The sequence below is a fragment of the Sapajus apella genome, unplaced genomic scaffold, assembly GCF_009761245.1.
Source record: "Sapajus apella isolate SASKATOON/1434 unplaced genomic scaffold, GSC_monkey_1.0 scaffold40, whole genome shotgun sequence".
NCBI lineage: Eukaryota > Metazoa > Chordata > Mammalia > Primates > Cebidae > Sapajus > Sapajus apella.
In genome coordinates, this window is record NW_022436980.1 from 5,187,659 (window position 1) to 5,200,670 (window position 13,012).

General features: G+C 36.3%; 1 protein-coding gene across 3 annotated transcripts in view; it reads left to right on the plus strand.

The window, feature by feature from the left end:
• LSAMP (limbic system associated membrane protein) overlaps positions 1-13,012 on the plus strand; it is a 624,303-nt gene that overhangs the window by 477,907 nt on the left and 133,384 nt on the right. The window lies entirely within an intron of this gene.

Below are 13,012 nucleotides of genomic sequence, written 5' to 3' on the forward strand. Positions count from 1 at the left end.
CACCCTCTGTCCTTCACATTGGAGACCGACTCATGATTCCAGGCTCCCATATGTGAATACGTAACTAGGACAAGTACTTAGTCCAAGCTCTGACCCAGATTAATCTGACGAATGATTTCAGTGAATTACATTGCATAGATATTATTGAGAACCTACCCTATGGGAAATATTTGATTTGTCTTTTGGGAATGTATGTGAGCCATAATTTGAAAGTTTATGTTGAATAGCAAAGTAAACCAAGCAAATATGGGAATGTATATGAGCCATAATTTGAAAGTTTATGTTGAATAGCCAAGATAACAAAGCAAATTACGTAAGAACCATGTGAGTTATATGGAAGGTACTGAGATTACTCAAAGATGAAATTCATATCTGGTTGAAAGGATGTAAAGAAGAGGAAAGAAAAATTAAAATAAGCTTCCTAGAAAAAAATCGTACTTAAGATCATCCTTGAAGCGACATATACTTTTGATTGATGGGCAGATATGGGGAAGGAAAGGAATATACATAAACTATTTAGGTGGCACAAATAACCTGAGCAAATGCACAGTGGGAGGGAACATGGATGCAGCCAGTAGACTGGAAAGAGGCACCTATACCATAAAGGTTAAAGAGCTCTGGCAACAATGTTAGATATTCTTGGGTTTTAATTCTAGCTCAGCCATCTATAAGATATGTAACGTTCAACAGGATCTTAATTCGTTGGGTCTCAATTACTTTATTTGTAAAATGTGAATAATGATAGCTAACACAGAGTATAACTGCAATTAATAACTAAGATAATTCATAAAATATTTGCCACAGTATAAAGCATAGTTTTGCTCCATAAAATGGAGTAAATGACACTGCATAAATGGCAGCTAAAATTATTTCAGAATTGGCAGAACAAGTCACACTAGGACCTTGGAGACCTTCAAACCCACCATTTGTTGTTTCCATCAGGAACAATTAAACTGTAAGAGGATGGCATTTCAGGGAGCTAATACTTAGCTGATGTATCCCCTTTAAAGTTTTCAATTGACAGTCACCCAAAGGTTCAGTGTGAAACATGAGGCTGAATTTCAAACAAGCAAAACTGTCATGTTATTGATAACAATGCATGTATCCAAAGAGATTGTCTTTAATTGCCTAGGGTCGATATGTTCTTACTTTCAATGAGAGCTAATACCTCACCTTCAGACCTTCATCTCCTCAGAAGCATCAGCAAGGACATTCCTACTGAGAAGAGTTTAGCAGAAATTCTAAATGTCTTAGCTAGGAGCAGCTTTCTTCCCTAGAGAGCCTCTGGCAAGAGTATACAGTCAGAAATTTATCATTACCACCAGCCATCATCCTCATTAAGTACTCTGGGAAAACTGCATTAATGATTGTTTTTAATGCTGCATTGCAAATCTGTGGATTTGGTTATGTATCATTTTCTTTTTAAGGAATCCCTGGATTTTGAGCCACCAAGATAGCTTCTGGGGACTTGTTTCTAAATCAGCCTGTTAAAAGGAGATATACTTTCCCATGGGGAGAGAGAGAAATAGTTTGAAAGCAGTTGGGGATTTCCCCAAAGGCTTGTTTCAGGACTGGTTCAGATGTTTTCAGTGAAGTAGTATCCTCTAAGAGATACTTACAACCCAGGGTCCTACCAAAGGCTCTCTGGAGGCAGCGATGAGGACTGATGAAGAGCAGGAAGCTCTAAATCTCCACATGTACAGTTTAGTTCTGGTTTCAGATTAGATTTGAGAAGGTGAAATAGCATCTCTCAGGCAAGTGCCCATTTAAGTGACAGTAGCTTAATCAGGACATGCAGATGTCTATTAGTTAATGGAAATTTCAGTAGGAGTCTAAGTAAGTAAGATCCCAGGAAGCTGAGAACAGATAGCCTGTCAAGCATGTGCTCATAGTCTCATGGTCTCCCTGATTTTAAGAAAACATGGTCAGCCTAACTGCAGGAGCAGAGCAGTAAGAAACCAGCAACTATTTTTTTTTTAACCAGTATTTACCTTATTCTCTAATTGAGGGTGGTCACCTCAATGAGGGAAAAGAGAGGTCCCTTTTGACTTTCCCATTAAAGAGGAAGGAACTACCAGCTCCACAACTCCCAAGAAAGATGTATCTAGCTGGTCTCAAGGAAGAGCCAATCTGGATAAAGTATTCTGGAAAAAAAAAATGACAGCCAAATCAGGAGAAATGAGAATTGATACATAAAGTAACTCAGGCCAGAAGACATCCTCGGTCTCTTCTTCCCATGTCAGACCCATGCTGTCTGACATGGGTCCAGTGCTGCTCTCTAACTAGCTCATCAGCTGCACCACAGGGTGAAACCTTCTTCAAGATGTTTCTTCATACTTTTCTTGGTGACTGAAATGTGCCCCTCCCATAGATTCTCATCTTTTAAATCCTATTTCAAATGTGAATCTTGTAACTGAAAATGATTTTTTCTTCTGAGTCCTTCTTAATGTATGTTGTTCATCCATGCAAGTCACTAAGTACCTTTTTATTGCATTGTATTATTTTTATTTGAGCTTATGCTCATCTCCCTGTACTAAACTATAAAACTGATCTGTTAAAGTACCAATGTTGACAATTGAATGTGAGCAGTCTGTTAAAGTCATGGATGCTTCCCTGATTCTGTTTTCACCTTTAACATAAACCTGAACATTCAAGATAGGTTTTCATCCAGCTTCCCAAATGTGGTCTGCAGCTCACTTGCATGAAAATTTATTGCAAATTTTAAAAATGCTTATTCCTAGGCTTTTCCATAGATCTAATGAATCAGAATCTCTAAGGGTTTGATCCGAAAATATGCATTTTAAGTGTTAGCACATCAAAGATATCTAGTACATACTAAAACATGAAATGCTAGAGTCATGTTTATGCTTATAAAATGCAGCAAAAAAGATGTGAATGAAACGATAAACATTGAAGTTCAAATTTTGTGTACTAGAAAAAGAAACTCTTTTCTCACGTTTGTAGTCTCTTGAAGTACTTATTTTCCACTCCACAGTGTTTCTGTAATAGTGTGAGATAATTATCAGCTTAGAGAGAAGAAACTGACCCAGTTATCACAGTCTGGCTTTGTCTGATGACAAAGTTTTTATAAGTAGACACCTTTTGCTCCTTTGAATTATGAACCTCAGTGATGAGAAATACTTGCACTTTTATAAGGGATCCAGGTTTATATATAAAGGAGAAAGTAGTAAAGACACACACAAACACTTGAAGGTAGGCAGCATTTTATAATGGAACTCAAAAGACACTAAATTTGTTTGCAAGGCTAGTTATTCTTTTGTTTTTCTTCCTTAACCTCTCCTTTGTCTTTTTATATCATTTATCTAGTATTATTTCCTTTATTAACTAGCCAACTAGCCAGATTACTGATTCCCATTTGTAATATATTCCTTTTGGTAGAATTTTTTAAACAATTGCCAAGTTATTGTACAATTAATTAAAAAGTCTAATTAAAATAAACTAATTCTTATTTTAGAATATCTAATTGAAATTGTACAATTCAAGGTATAGAATGTGATATCATGTATTTATACATTATATAATGCTTATCACAATAAAATTAACATATCTATCACCACCAAGTTGTGCATTAGATCCCCAGAACTTATCTCATATTTGAAAGTTTCCATTCTTTGACCAGTATCTTCTCATATCTCCATGCCCCAGCTCTTAGCAATCACTGTCCTATTCTGTTTCTATGAGTTCTACTTATTTAGATTCCACAAGTAAGTGAGAACATACAGTATTTGTCTTTCTGTGCCTGGCTTATTTTACTTAGCATAATGACCTCCAGTTTCATCCATGTTGTTGCAAATGGCAGGAGGTTATTCTTTTTTATGGCTAAATAACATTCTAGTGTATGTGTGTGTGTGTGCGTGCCACTTTTTAAATAAATGTATCTGTTGATGGACATTTAAGTTGTTTCTGTATCTTGGTGATTGTTAATGCTGCAGTGAACATGACCGTGAGGATATCTTTTCAAGACAATAATTTCATTTCTTTGGATACATACCAAGAAGCAGGATTGTTAGATCATATGGCAGTTCTATTTTTAATGTTTGAGGAACCTCCATACTGGTTTTCATAATGGCTGTACCAAGTTACATTCCCACATTGTACAAGGGTTTTTTTTTTTTTTTTCCAAACCCTTTCTGACACTTAACTGGTTTTTTGAGGTTAGCCATCTTCATAGGTTTGAGATGATATTTCAGTTTGGTTTTGATTTATATTTCCCTGGTGATTAGTGATGTTGAGCATGTTTTCATATACCTGTTGACCATATGAATGTTTTCTTTGGAAAAAGTGTATGTTCAGGAGGTTCTTTGCTCATTTCTTAATTGGGTCTTTTAAGTTTTTGTTACTGAGTTGTCCTTATAAGATAGATGGTTTACAAATATTTTCTCTCTTTCTATTGATTGTCTTTTTATCTGGTTGATTATTTCCTTTTATGCACAAAAGTTTTTAGAGAAAAAGAAATGGAACCAGAAAAGACTCTGAATATCCAACATGATCTTGAGAAAGAAGAACAAAGGTTCTTTGTATCACCTTCCCTAATTTCAAACTATATTACAAAGCTATAGTAAATCAGAAATATTACAAAGGCAATCAAAACAGCATAATACTGGCATAAAAGCAGACACATAGACTGATGTAACAAAACAGAGAGCCCAGAAGTAAACCCACACATATGTGGTTAACTAAAACCTTTGACAAGGACAACAATGGGGAAAAGAGAATCTCCTTAATAAATGATGCTGGTAAAATCTGATATCCATGTACAAAATAATGAAACTGGACCCTTGCTTATATCATATACAAAAATTAACTCAAAATAATTAAAGATTTAAATGTAGTATCTGAAACCATAAAACTCATAGAGCCTGTAATCCCAGTGATTTGAGAGGAGGAGCAGGAGGATGGCTTGAGCCCAGGAGTTCGAGACAAGCCTGGAAGAGCTAGCAAGACCCCCATCTCTACAAAAATAAAATAAAATAATTAATCCAGTGTAGTAGTGCATGCCTGTAGTTTCAGCTACGTGGGAGGATCACTTGAGCCCAAGTGAGTCACAAGGTTGCAGCAAGCTATGTCGCACCACTGCAATCTAGCCTGTCTCAAAAAAGAAAGGAAGAAAAAAGAAAAAGAAAAAAAAAAAAAACAGAGAGAGAAAGCTCCTTAACTGATACTGCTCTCTGAAGAGTCTTTGAATATAACAGCAAAAGCACAAGCAACTCCTAAACAAGTAGGACTACATCAAACAAAGATAGCTTTTAAAACAGAAGTAAACTATTACTCTTTAGGCAGCTGTCTAATTTGGTGAATAAAGCACCATGCTGAGTCCCTAGATGAGGTCAATGCCTACGTGGTTTGTTCTACCCTAGGCTATATATTTCCCCCTCACTTTTTATTTTATGTCTTCTTAAGATGGGGAAACTAAGACTGGGGCTTCAATGAAAACTTATATTTCAATAGTGATTTTTTTTATTAGAACCTGCTTTTCATTAGTTGGACTTTTCACTCATATACAATAAACTAGTCTTATGACAGGTATCAGGTCATTTTATGACTTTCAATACCAGTTTCTAATGTCGAAGTACATTCCTTTTGTTAGTATATACCTATATATTTGAAAAGTCATAGACCCAACCTCTGAAAGCCAATTAAACACATAGAATAAAAACTATCAAGTCCTGTATTCTTACAAAAAATTGGCATTTCCTAAATACCTACTCTCTGGTGCTAGCAATTCAAAAAAATTAGGCATAGTACTCAAAGGGATAAATTCCTTATCTTTTAAGGAAGATATTTACATAAACAAAAAATGTACTTCAGTTTGAATGAAGACTTGTACAAATGCTTTCAGTGGCTTTATGCAACAACATGATTGCAATTGTTGACATACTGAAATTCACTACTAGTCCTTCTATATTGACATCTACATTTAATAAGATTTTATTTGTGTACATTATGCATCTTCTTTTGTACCTGCATTTTATACAAAAGAAGTTCTTAAAACCTTGTCTAATTTAAAACACATGGTATTCGGGATTAATTCTACCAAAGATGGAATGGATTGGTATTTTTCTTAGTTAAAATTGTACTTCCATGTTATAAGATCCTAAACATTGTTCACAATTTGTTCAAAATGTAATTTCTGATAAATATGATGCTTGACTTTTTTGTTAATACTTTAAGTGATGCTCATTAAAGAATAAACTCAGTATAGAAAAAATGTAGGGGGAAACTAAATGGTTAAATATTGGAAAAGTCATTTCAAACATGGAAATAATAAAAAAGGATTCCATAAACATTTCATTATTTCAATGTGGGCAAATGAGTGTACACCGATATATTTATCTCGTGATTTAGAATCAAGGTAATTTTGGCAAGTATGGGTCTGCTCAGTAGAGTTCTGGGTCATTTTTCTCTCATAAACCACACTCAAATTATCTATTCATTTTCTGCATTGGATTCTTTTGAATGCAGTGAAAATCTAAAGACTTTTGTAAAATAACATGAATACAGTGTTTTCATCTATTTTTAGTTGCTTCATTCTTTTACTGTTGTCTTGCCTTCATTCAATACAACAGTACTTTTTAAGCTACTTACCTTTAATGACTACTTTCAAAGTATTAGCTATAGTTTAAATAAAAACATTTTCTTCCACACATATATTTCAACAGTCCACACAATAGTAAATTACTTAATTAATAGTACAACTGTTAGAAAGAGATTTGAGAGTAAATAGAACCATGTCATAATAAGTATACATCTTCAGGAGGAAGAAGTAGCTGGCCATACAGTATAAGCCAATATCATTTAGCATGCTGTGGGCTTCCCTTTCAACAAAGGAATAGTGTGTTTGTTAAGTTAGCATGTACAAAGAGATAAACAACTGTATTTTACAATTTTTACATAATGCAAGACATTACCTTTTTTTTTTTTTTTTTCTTATTTAGATGGGGTCTCACTCTGTCACCCAGGCTGAAATACAGTGGTGCAATCATGGCTTATTGCAGCCTCAAACTCCTAGGCTCAAACAATTCTCCCAACTCAGCCTCCCTAGTAGCTGGGACCACGGGTGTACACTACCATTTTTGGCTAATGCTTTGATTTTTTGTAAAGATAGAGTGTGACTTTGTTGCCCAGGCTGGTCTTGAACTCCTGGGCTCAAGCAATCCTCCCACCTCAGCATCCCAACATGCTGAGATTAGGGTATGAGCTACCACGCCTGGCCGAGACATTACACTTTTATGCCATCAATTTTTAAAACTACAATCCATATAAAATCTTATTGCATTGACTATATCCTTTATTCATTGTGCCTGAAATTCTAGAAGCTGACACTAGGTGCTGCTGGTTATGGTTTTGTTGATTAAATGGTAGGCTCTCTTCAAAGAAAAATTTTATATATAAAACATATAAGTAGATAGCTGGATAGATAGAGCACACGTTTTCTGGTTAAATTATACTTTGTGATCTAAGCAATCTATTTAGTAGGACCTTGTGACGCAACAGTGTAAATCTTAAAGAATACTGCAGTTTTAACGATACCTTTATTATAATTTGTGAGTATATAAAAGCAATATGCAAAAAAAATTTTAAAGTAATTAAAATAGTTAATATAGTTTATGCACTTAACTAAATGAAAACTATTAATTGCAGCTCTATCTAAATTCGAAGCTACTCAGATCTAGCCTGTGCATTTCCCCAAACTTCCTTCCTAGAGTTCCTTCCTTCCTTCCTTCTCTTACTTTCACTGACTTTAGTGTGGCTACTCTACTCTTTGCTCCATTATATGTATTTCCAGCACCCACAACTGTGCCCAGAATATTGCAGGACCTTAATCTAAAAATGTTTAATGAATGAGTTGAGAAAATGAACTTTGGACATGACTTCTTCCTTGGCTTAAAAATTTCCTCCATGTTCCCAAAGGCTAATTTTTTTTAGATTGCTGCTTCTCTTATCACCTAAGTGTCTCACTTTTCCTCCTTAACTCAGGAATAGCAATAGGTCTTTGTCACCTCCCTGAAAACTACAAGTAAAAATGACCTTCTAGCATTACTCCCAGAGTCCCACAGTCATTATATGGCCAATCCAAGATTCCCTTTTTATGACACCTCACTGTGTCTGAATTTTCAGAATAGATTAATAGCTAAAGAAAAGGAATACGAAATTAATAAAAGCATGAAGCAATCAAGCTGGGGATTTATTTTGTTCTGAATTTCTGAAGTGTCAGGGCAGCAGCTCAAATCTACCCTAGTCTTCACTAACAATTTAAATACAACCTACAGAATCTTGGCCAGGATACACTCTCCCTGCTTAAATAAAGATCCACGTAAAATCTAGTCCCTTAGCTATTCCAGCTACCAAAGAATACTGACTCACTAAAGCAAATCTGAGATACTTTAAGTAGCAAAACACTGAAGGATACTGGAAATGTTGTAAGAAAGTGTGATTCTCTCAGACTTCCAGATTGATTTGCTTGTTTAGAGAGGTTTGGATGTCACGTATAGAGAAGGTTAAAGACCTTGGCTTATGGGTGTTCAAGAAATGTTAACTGAACTGAATTGAATTGAGACCCAAGTTCAAATCCAATTTAATACCAAAATAGTGGAAGTGTGGTCAGATCGTAAAGTCACAGCTGACAGTATTGCCTGGGACAGGTATTACAGCATGTGTGGTGGGAAGGAAAGGAAGGAGATTGGCAGGACGCTTCAAATTATGTTCCAGGTTCTGAAAGAGTGCTATTTACAGCCAAGAAGTGTCATGACACCTTGCTAGATTTTACAGACACTAAAACATTTTGCTATTTCTTGGAATTGTCATGATGTGAAAAATTCTTGTCTCTTCCTTTTCTGCTTCCCTGAAGACATACCCCCATCCTGTCACTCTGAGATGAGAGTTTGTTTTCATCTAAAAAACAAAAGGTGCAGAGCTATGTCTCAAACCCAGAAAGAGGTAAGGTAGTGACTACCCAATCAACTCCTGTAAGAAAAGACTTTTAAATCATTTCCCAGGAGAATAGAGAACAGGATGAGATAACTCAGTAGAAAATAGCAGAGCCACTGATGCCTAGTGGACTTCCATTCTGCTGGGACCGGCAGTGTGTGCAACACTGCACTCAGGCTCTGTCCACTGTCCTCAAGAATCATAAAGGCATGATTGTGGTTGTCCATTGTCTGTGGTTCATTCCACTTGACCCTCTCAAGAGCCTCTTTACCCCACACCATTGTCTCAGAAAGGAGAGAAGTCATCATCGGGGCTTCTGATCCCTCCAGTTCACTGATCATCCTCAGGATCAAGACTTCCATCTAAAACTGGGCACAGTACAAAACTGCCTGTACTAAATGAACTTCACTGCTTCTACTTGCTCTATTTCCTTCCTTTCATATTTATTCCTTAAGTTACATTTTTCTTTCATTTTCTTGTTCAAGATTATATTTAACATTTCAGAAGCTGTCATTATCTCTCCTTTTTTTTCGTTATTAAGTTTTATTTTGTATTCGGTCTCATTCATGCCCTTCCTTTATTTCCAAATAAATAATTCATTCCTGAAACTTTTTCTTGAAGAATGACCAATATTGTAATCTTACCTATCACTTGTATACAGTGTTTTTAAAACCTGTCCCAAAATAGAGCTAGAGCAAAGAAGGGAAGATATATAACATTTCCTAGATCTAATATGCCTAAGAACTCAAGAAGTCTGAAACTCTGATTTTTAGAAAATGGCACAGAGGCCCAGAAAAGTCAATTAATTTGCCCTAGGCTTTAAAGCTGGTCAGTGACAAAGCCAGGATCATTCTTCTACATATGGAGTCAAGCTAATATAAGCAATCTGGGTAGATAAGAAAATAAATTTTCTCATTTAATGTGAAAACACATTCTATCTACTCCAACCATTAGTTCATAAAGTACTTCTATCTTACATAATAGTGTCCATTTTATTGTGATCCAGAGGTTCAAACAAAATATAACATATGTGTATTTTACATAAGATTTGTCTTCAGTTCCATACTTTTAAAACACTGTATCAACTGTAAGGCCAAGCACGGTGGCGCACACCTGTAATCCTAGCACTTTGGGAGGCTGAGGCAGGTGGATTGCTTGAGGTCAGGAGTTCAAGACAAGCCTGACAAACATGGTAAAACCCCATCTCTACTAAAAACACAAAAATTAGCCAGACATGGTAGCAGGTGCCTGTAATCCAATCTACTTGGGAGATGGAGACTGGAGAACAGCTTGAACCAAGGAGGTGGGGTTGTAACGAGCCAAGATGGCATCACTGCATTCCAGCCTGGGTGACAAAGCAAGACTCTGACTCAAAAATAAAACTAAATTAAAACGCCATATCAACTACACATTTGGGAAAACCATTTGAGGAAATTATTTTAGGGTCAATAAATTTAAGCTTTTGAGTTGCAAGGTCCCTTTCAAAGCACATTGATAGAATTATGTTATCCATAGCAAAAACTTTTCTTCATCAGTGCCGTATCCTCAAGTCACTGGTCCATCCTTCCCCTTTCCTTTTAACACCAACCTTTTTGTTGCTTCTGCCTCCTTATTCCATGTTAAGTCTACCTGCCGACTTCTGTCCAGAACACTGCTACAGTACTTCCTTCCTAGAAGATTAACACCAACAGGCATATTCTCATAGATGCCATTGCAGCTTTGACTCTGCTGACTCTGCTCTGCTAGTTTCAATAACACCTTAGTAAGGTTCTACTCTTTCCTTAGATGGCTGATCATCATCTTGTCACCAGAATATGGAGACACTGCTTACACTTCTGCCACTGATGTTTTCTCTACAGACTCTTCCAGGGGTGCTCCTATGCCTATACAGGCCAGAGATGAAAACAGGCTGTTCTGAGCTCTAGATGTGAATATTTCTGCCTGATTCTCATGTTATTCATGTTATTTGGTATCTTCTCATATTATAGGTGTATCAGTTGCAACGTGGCCCACAGACCTTCTAATTTTGTAACACTAGTTTCTATTAATGTTAATAATTTTCCTCCATTCATCCAGCATTACACTGAGTCATTCACAAAGCCTGTGGATCTTTGCTCTGTAATCTCTCAACCCATCCATCCTTTGCATTGTCACTATTATTACCACTTGCCTGAGCAAATGCTGTAGACTTCCAACTAGTCTTTCAAATCTCCAGTCTCTCCCTTCCTGAACCATTCAAAATCACCTCTGTAGACTAATGTTTTTCTAATGCTTTGCTGGTCTCCTGTGTCACTATCCTATGAACAACCTTCCATGGGCTCCCATTGCCTTTTTAAAAGCTTGACGTCCCTGGCCACAACAGGGCCTCTCCAACTTGTCGAGTGAAACCATTCCCTTTTGTGAGGTCTGTTCTCCAGCCTTCCTTGACTGCCAGCTCTCACTTTGCTTATTCCATTTCCCCACTTTCTCTTTCCTCCCCCTGAAACATTGTCAGCTGATGCTCAAGATCTAGTTCTGTTTCGCTTCCCTCCTCTAACAACCAAGTCACCAAGTCCCTCCACTGTGTGCACGCTGTTCAGCATGAAGAGTTGTTTCTGCCAGTGTGTAATCTCTTCATTACATATTCCTTGGCCATGACTCTCTTATTACTTGTACATCATTACGAATTGGAAAATAATTGAATAATATTTCTCTACCAAATGAAGTCATTATATATCATTTTTGAAAATGACTACCATGTTGGAAAAAACTTTAGTAAAAAAAAGAAAAACTAGAGATAGTCAAGAGAACCATTCCATGAGTTATAATTCTTCATTCAAATTGACTACTTTATGATTTTTCTCATGTATAAGTTACACTATACATAAAAAAAAACTATGTGATTATCTTTTAAGTTTAGCTTTAGCAACGGACTATTTCTCTTCTCCTGACATCTCTGTCTATTCTGTGATTTTGGAATCCGCTCTGCTATCCTATCCTTCTCCGTACCTCTGCACTAATTTTTCCACTGCCTGGAATGAACTACTCCCCTTCTCACAAGAAAACATTTTTATTTAAAAAGTATCCATTTATGCCTAACTAAAATTACAATTTGCCGGTAAAATAGTTTTCACTGACAACCAGTTAGTGTAATGCAGAAGTTAAAAGCGCAGTTTCTGTGGTCAGAAGACACAGGTCCAGATTTCCTTTCTCCCTTTTCTCAATGATTTAGGGTAAGACACAAGTTCAGTATCTATAACATGGGAACAGTCATTGTATCTTTCTTACAAGTTGTTGTCACGTTTAAGATAATGTAATAAATGATAGCTATTTTATTATCATCTTACTGTCACCTTAGCGTTATCAAAGCATTTCTTTGTACTCCTATTTTGGTATAACACTTTTCACATTCTCTCCTTTTTAAATATGTAACTTACATTCATGTCTGCCTCAGCAATTACACTGTAAATTGCTCGAGTCTATAACATGGCCTGTTTCACCTTTGAATCCCCCACATCGCCCAGCTCCATTTTAGACATCTATTACTTGCTATTTCAGAGGGTTGGGCTTATCTATATTGGAGACAGATTAAAAATGGTAAAAATCTCCCTTGTGGTATTTACTAGTTCTCTGTGTTGGAGACAGTTACTGAACATTTCTGAGTCACAGTTTTCTCGTCAATAAACTTGGAGTACTAACAGTCTACCTCATGGGATTACAGTTAAGTAAGGTAAGGTATACAGGATGACTGATATAGGAATGTACAGATGATAAGCTAAGTGCTCAAAAGAATAGCTGTATATATTACATATTCCATGCATCTTTCTTGAAATCAATTTAAACATTTGCATGAAAGATCCTTTCCATCGTTTTAAAGATGAGTCGTGACAAGGGGAAAGAAGAGACATGATGGGGGTGGAGACATGCTCTCAACAGGACCCTCTCTGGCCCAGCGGCTCATTTGTACCTGCAGTCTGACCCTGTGCCTCAGAGAATAAGAGCCACTTTGATCCAACCTCCTGACACTTGATTTCATTCTTCTCTTTGTGAAACAATCTCATTAGAGAAATCATGCTGCTGAGAA